Source organism: Myotis brandtii, unplaced genomic scaffold, assembly GCF_000412655.1.
Source record: "Myotis brandtii unplaced genomic scaffold, ASM41265v1 scaffold48, whole genome shotgun sequence".
NCBI lineage: Eukaryota > Metazoa > Chordata > Mammalia > Chiroptera > Vespertilionidae > Myotis > Myotis brandtii.
In genome coordinates, this window is record NW_005368341.1 from 4,541,943 (window position 1) to 4,548,185 (window position 6,243).

The window sequence follows — 6,243 nt, forward strand, 5'->3', positions numbered from 1 at the left end:
TGCTGCTGCTGCTGCTGTCTGAGATCTCAGGTTGGAAGGATTCACTCTCAGCAGGAGGTGGGGTGGGTAATGAGACCGGGTGCAGAGCCAGTTATTTTGTAGGGAGGGTGGAAAGAAGTTGAGGAGTCCTTTCTTACATGTCTCCTGCTCTCAGTGCAGTAGTATTTGAATTTATCTGCTAGGACTTATGACCGAGCCTTGGAGTTGGTGAACACATGGAGATTTGGGGAGAGTGGCTGGCTCCACACCCTTTCCCACATACCTTGCCTGTACATTTCTTCCATCTGGTAATTACTGAGTTATAGCCTTTCATAATAAACTGGTTATCTAGTAAGTAAAAAAAGAAAAATAGGTAGAGGCAGTACAGTAGGATATTTGAGGAGAATGGAAAAAGTTTGTAATAGCTGTGGTAAATAATGAAAGAGGCTAGGAAACTATAAAATGTTCAGGCAGCATGTTCAACCTGTGGATCGAGACCCCTTTGGCGGTCGAACGACCCTTTCACAGGGGTCGCCTAAGACCATCCTGCATATCAGATATTTACATTATGATTCATAACAGTAGCAACATTACAGTTATGAAGTAGCAACGAAAATAATTTTATGGTTGGGTCACAACATGAGGAAATGTATTTAAAGGGCCAGAAGGTTGAGAACCACTGGCATAGAGGGTTTAAATGAGGGGAACACCACGTACTGGTAGTGGCAGATCTGTGTGGTCCTATAGTTTTCTCTAACGGTACTCAGTATCCTAAAGCAGAGAAGCCCAGAAACGTAGATGATGGATTGATTGATTTGAGCAAACAAATTTGATTTCATTCAGCATACCTAACGCATTGCCTGGACCTAGAAGGCCCACCAAAATTTTAACATCTACTTCTCAAATGGAATCCAGATATGATATGAAATAATGTTAATAATGGTTGGGTCATGCCCAGCTGCCCTTTTACTTACAAACCCCTCTTACTTTATGTCCGTTAAGTCGTTATACCATTTACCCACCCATGCTCCTTTATCTCGATAAAATGCTTTTCAACTTTGCCATGCCTGTAAATAATCTAAGGTGTTTGTTAAAGACAGGTTTTACCTGCTTTCAGAGAGTCCAGTTCAATAGATTTGGAGGTAAAGTTCACATGTCTGTGATTTTTAAAACATTCCAGATGACCCTGATGCAGCTGGTCCATGACAGCACTGAGAAATACTGTCCTCAACCAGGCCCCTTTGCAACCAACACACGCAGTCTTTACTATTCTGCTTGGTATACCTGGAATTCCTCTTTTTACCCACTGTGGACTGAAAAATCCCAGTTTAATATTAATTCCTACCAAGAATCTTCAGCTATCAATTCTACTCCATAATTAAGGGACGTCTCTAGCCTTTGGTGGAGAAGACTACATGGTGATATGCCCAGTGGTATTCTGTGCTTGCTCAGTATGTCCTGTGACCTTATGTTCCCCAGGCTCCCATCTGCACTTTAGATGGCAATCTCCCTTGGCATAGGGACCCCATTTCTGACCAGAGCACTATCTGACTCTGGAAGGTGTTCAGCAGCTGAGTACAGAATGAATAGACAGAGAGGTGAACAAATATGAGTCTGTTCAGAGAATTGAGAAACAGAAAAATTGATGGGGATGCCAAAAGCAAGCAGTGGATTGGCAAATAAAGACGTGAGAACCAGAACAAAGTAAAGAAGTAAAACAAACAAACAAACAAACCAGGTTCTGCAGGAAGAGAATCATTAGAGCCTGGAAGACAATGTGGGTGATTTATTCACAAATAATTTTAAGAAGCAGGAGAAAAGGAGTCTGCAGGCAACTGGAAATAGACTCTTTAAGTACCTGACAAACCTGAGAAAAAATAGGTAGCGAGAAAATCAATGCATTGAAACCCAACAAAGCTTCAATGTTCCATCCCTTTTCAATCACTGGGAGGGAAAATGATGTGTTCAGTACATCCTCCTTCTTCATGTTTGGACCTTTAAATAGGGTGTTTGAATTCACAGACTGTAGCTAGCTCAGATTGTCTCTCCTTCCAGCACACGGCTGTACTTTTTAAATGACACCAGCCTTCTGAGCAAGATTGATTGTAAACTTGAAAAGGTTATATGTGATGTAATGAATAACACATGCTACTCCCTCAAGCGCATCTCGGGAACAGCATACATCCAGGATCCTGTATGTTCTAGAAATTCAGAAAAGACTGGGGAGAGATACTGCTGGCAAGCCAAAAGAAAACGTCCCTATTATCCTCACTCAATTAACTGCTGTATCTTGAATTCATTCCCTCAATGATTGTGCAGTAATTAAATTGGACTGTTTTTGTCATTCCCTAAATGTTTGTGAATGAATGAGTGGAGGAAGGGATATTAGGTGCCAGTCACGGTGCAAGGTGCTCTGAGGATAGTAAGATAAATCTGGAACCTTGCTGTTAATGGCGAGTGTATTTAATAAGGAAACAGATATAAATAACCCTTCTTCAGAAATAGGTAATAAGTGCCAGCACAGAGTTATACATTTTAATGTTAGAATACAGAATACAAGGGAAGGAGGGAGTATTTGTCATTGAAGTGCTAGAGAGAAACTTTTGTAAGAAGTTTTATTTAGGCTGAAGAATTTGGATGTTTCAGGAAAGTCATTTGGGACAAAGAAAGAACATGAGGTGGACTGTTAGAGATGTATGGAAGATGGAGAAGAGTTTAATTTGTAGAACTGAGCTTTATGAAGAACAATATTGGGCAACAGTGTTGGAAAAGTACATTGAGAGTTTGCATGGAGGTGGTTTCTTTTTTTATCAAGTTTTTGTGATCCATGACTTAGCACAGGATAGTGAGCTGCTAATATTTATTGAATGCTTACTATGGGCCAGGCACATGTAATTATGTACACTATTTCCTTTAAGGTTCCCAATAACCCCATATGTAGTTTCATGAGGTATTTATTATCAAAACTAGAGGCCCGGTGCACAAAAATTTGTGCACTCAGGGGGGTCCCTCAGCCCAGCCTATGCCCTCTTGCAGTCTGGGACCCCTCGGAGGATGTCCACCTGTTGGCTTAGGCCCGCTCCCTGGGGGATTGGGCCCAAGCTGGCAGCCATACATCCCTCTGGCAGCCCGACAGCCCTCAGGGGATGTCCACTTGCCTGCGGGGAGCATGCCTACTAAGCTGCAGGACATCCTTAGCGCTACGGAGGAGGCGGGAGAGGCTTTCACCACCGCCGCTGTACTGGCAGCTGTCAGCCTGGCTTGTGGCTGAGCAGATCTCCCCCTGTGGGAGTGCACTGACCACCAGGGGCAGCTCCTGCATTGAGCATCTGCCCCCTGGTGGTCAGTGTGTGTCATAGTGACCAGTCATTCCCAGTCGTTCTGCTGTTAGGGTCAGTTTGCATATTACCCTTTTATTATATAAGATAGAGGCCTGGTGCATGGGTGGGGGCCAGCTGGTTTGCCCTGAAGGGTGTCCTGGATCAGGGTGGGGGTCCCGCTGGGGTGCCTGGCCATTCTGGGTGAGGGGCTGAGGGCCGTTTTCAGTCTGGCCAAGCCCCTCTGGCAACGGAAGCTCCCAGCATCTCCTTTTTTTCTCTCTTTTTTTCTTTTTTTATTCTGGGATTTATTTACCTTCTATAATTGAAACTTTGTAGCCTTGAGAGGAGCTCAGAGCTGGCCAGGGCGGACGGGAGGGAAGCTTGGCTTCCTCGATTGCCAGGGGCAACCCACTCCTGCTCGCTCCAGCTCTGTGGCCATGGCCGGCTGAAAGCAGGTATCTGGGGTTTATTTACCTTCTATAATTGAAACTTTGTTGCTTTGAGTGGAGCTCAGAGCTGACTGGGGCAGCTGGGAAGCTTGGCTTCCTCCATCATTGGGGCAACCAATCCTCCTGCTTGCTCCAGCTCTGTGGCTGCCGGCCACCATCTTGATTGGGTTAATTTGCATAAAGTTGCTCTGATTGGCTGGTGGGCATGGCTTAAGGCATAGTGACGGTATGGTCAATTTGCATGTTTTTCTTTTATTAGTGTAGATATAATTAGTGCTAGGAAAGACCAGTTAGAAGATCCCACTTTGAAATGAAAACTACAATTTTATGGTGAATTGTTGGGTAAAAAATGTTTGAGTAGAATATTATCTTTAAAAATTAAGTTTTCTTTTATCCAATCTATGAGTTATGATATAACAATCTCTGTATTGATTCATAAATTATTTAGAAGTATGTTTTAAAATTTCTAAATGGAGAAGGCTGACTAACTTTTGGCCATTCATTTTTATTTTTTTGCATTGAGAATTGAGATTATTATCTGCGAGATGTAGAAATCTAGATCCACTGGCATTTATTAAGACTTGTTTTGGAACCTTTACGTGGCCAGTTTTTGTAAATGAGGTATAGTTGTTTAAAAATAATATGTGTTCTTTAACTGTTGGGTATAGGGTTCTATATAAGTATATTACATAAAAATTTTTAATTTTCCTGAAACATATTTTAAATCTTCATAATTTTTTATTTTCTTGATTCTTGAATTATAGAAAAACTGTATTAAAATACTATAATTATGGATTTGTCATATTTTAATTGTAATTTTGTCAAGTATTTTTTTATTATTTTAGGTTTATTTTTTTCATAGAATTTTTTCCTCTTTAAATTTATTGGGGTGACATCTTATATAATAAAGATGTAATATGCAAATGTTCATTACACCAAATGGTCATAATGACCGATCGCATAACGACTGGATCACGGATCAGCAGGAGGGTGGGGCAGTGAGCTACAAGCAGGCGGCTGAGAGCTACAGGAGGGGGCAGGGCAGCGGGGCCGGGGGAGCTACAGGAGGCCGGGGCAGCAGGCAGAGAGCTACTGGAGGGCTGCAGCGAGCTACTGGTGAGCTACTCGTGCACGGATTCATGCACAAGGCTACTAGTAGTTTAATAAGATTATATAGGTTTCAAGTGTACATTTCTATCACACATGATCTGTGTATTGCATTGTGTGCTCACCACCCAAAGTCAAATCATCTTCTGTCACCACATATTTGACCCCCTTTACTCTTTACTACCCCAGTCACCCCCTTTCCCTATTCAATCAATGGTTCTGGGGAAATTGGAAAGCTACATACAAAAATGTGAAACTAGACTAGCTGTTTGTCCCCATCTACAAAAATTAACTCAAAATAGGGTTATTATTATCTATTTTTAAATATTTTTTTCATCACAATTTATCCTAAGTTTATTATTTTTAAATTTAGAATTTTTGTATCTTCTTGTTGATCTTGCTCCTTATATCATAATACAGTGTGGATTTTCCCCTAACATATATATACTTTAATTTTATTTAAAGACTATTTTGTCAGATGTTATAGCTATCCCAGCTTTCTTTTGGTTAGCATTTTTCTGGAATGATTTTTCCATCTACTTTTTCAGCTTTTTGGTGTGGCATATTCTAAATGCATCTCTTATAAGAAATATAAATGATTTTCAAAAAATCCACTCTAATTCCCTATCTTCTAACTATTGACTTTAGTTTATTTATATTTATTACAATTATTGATATATATGGATTGATTTCTGCCACCTTATGCATTCTATTTGGCATACTTTCTTGTGTTTCTTTATCCTTTCAGTTTTCTACTTAATTGATAGTTTTCTTTATCTGGCGTTCTTCCTGGTTTAAAAGTTGTGTATTCTATTTCTCTTCTTTTAGTGCTCTTTAAACTTTTAACATGAATTCTTGATGTAACAATGTCTAGGCTCAATCAATATTTTACTCTCTCCTGAAAATTGAAAGGTCCTTAGAATTTTTAACTCTAAACTTGATTTTTCTTTACAGTCTATCATTTTCTAGGACTTTTCCATCTTATTTTTAAATCCACAAGTTTGTCACTCTTGCCATCGCTAATGTTATATATATCCATACATTTATGAATGTGACTGCTCATTACTGTTATTTTTATCCACTCCTTCATGAATTAAATTTCCTTCTTTCTGAAGTATATAATTAAGTTCTTTTTAGTCAAGATCTTTGAGGGATAAAAGTTTCTAGTTCTTTGCTTGAAACAAATCCTTAAATAAAAATTTAGCTGAGTTACAAATCTAGGTTGATAGTTACTTTCCCTTAGCACTAGGAATGTATTATTCTACACTTTCCTGATATTTACTTTTGCTATTGACAAGAGTCTTTTTATTTGTTGTTGCTTCTAAGATTTTAGGTTCTATAGCTTCACTGTGATGTATTTTGGTGTAGAGTTCTTTTTAATCATCATC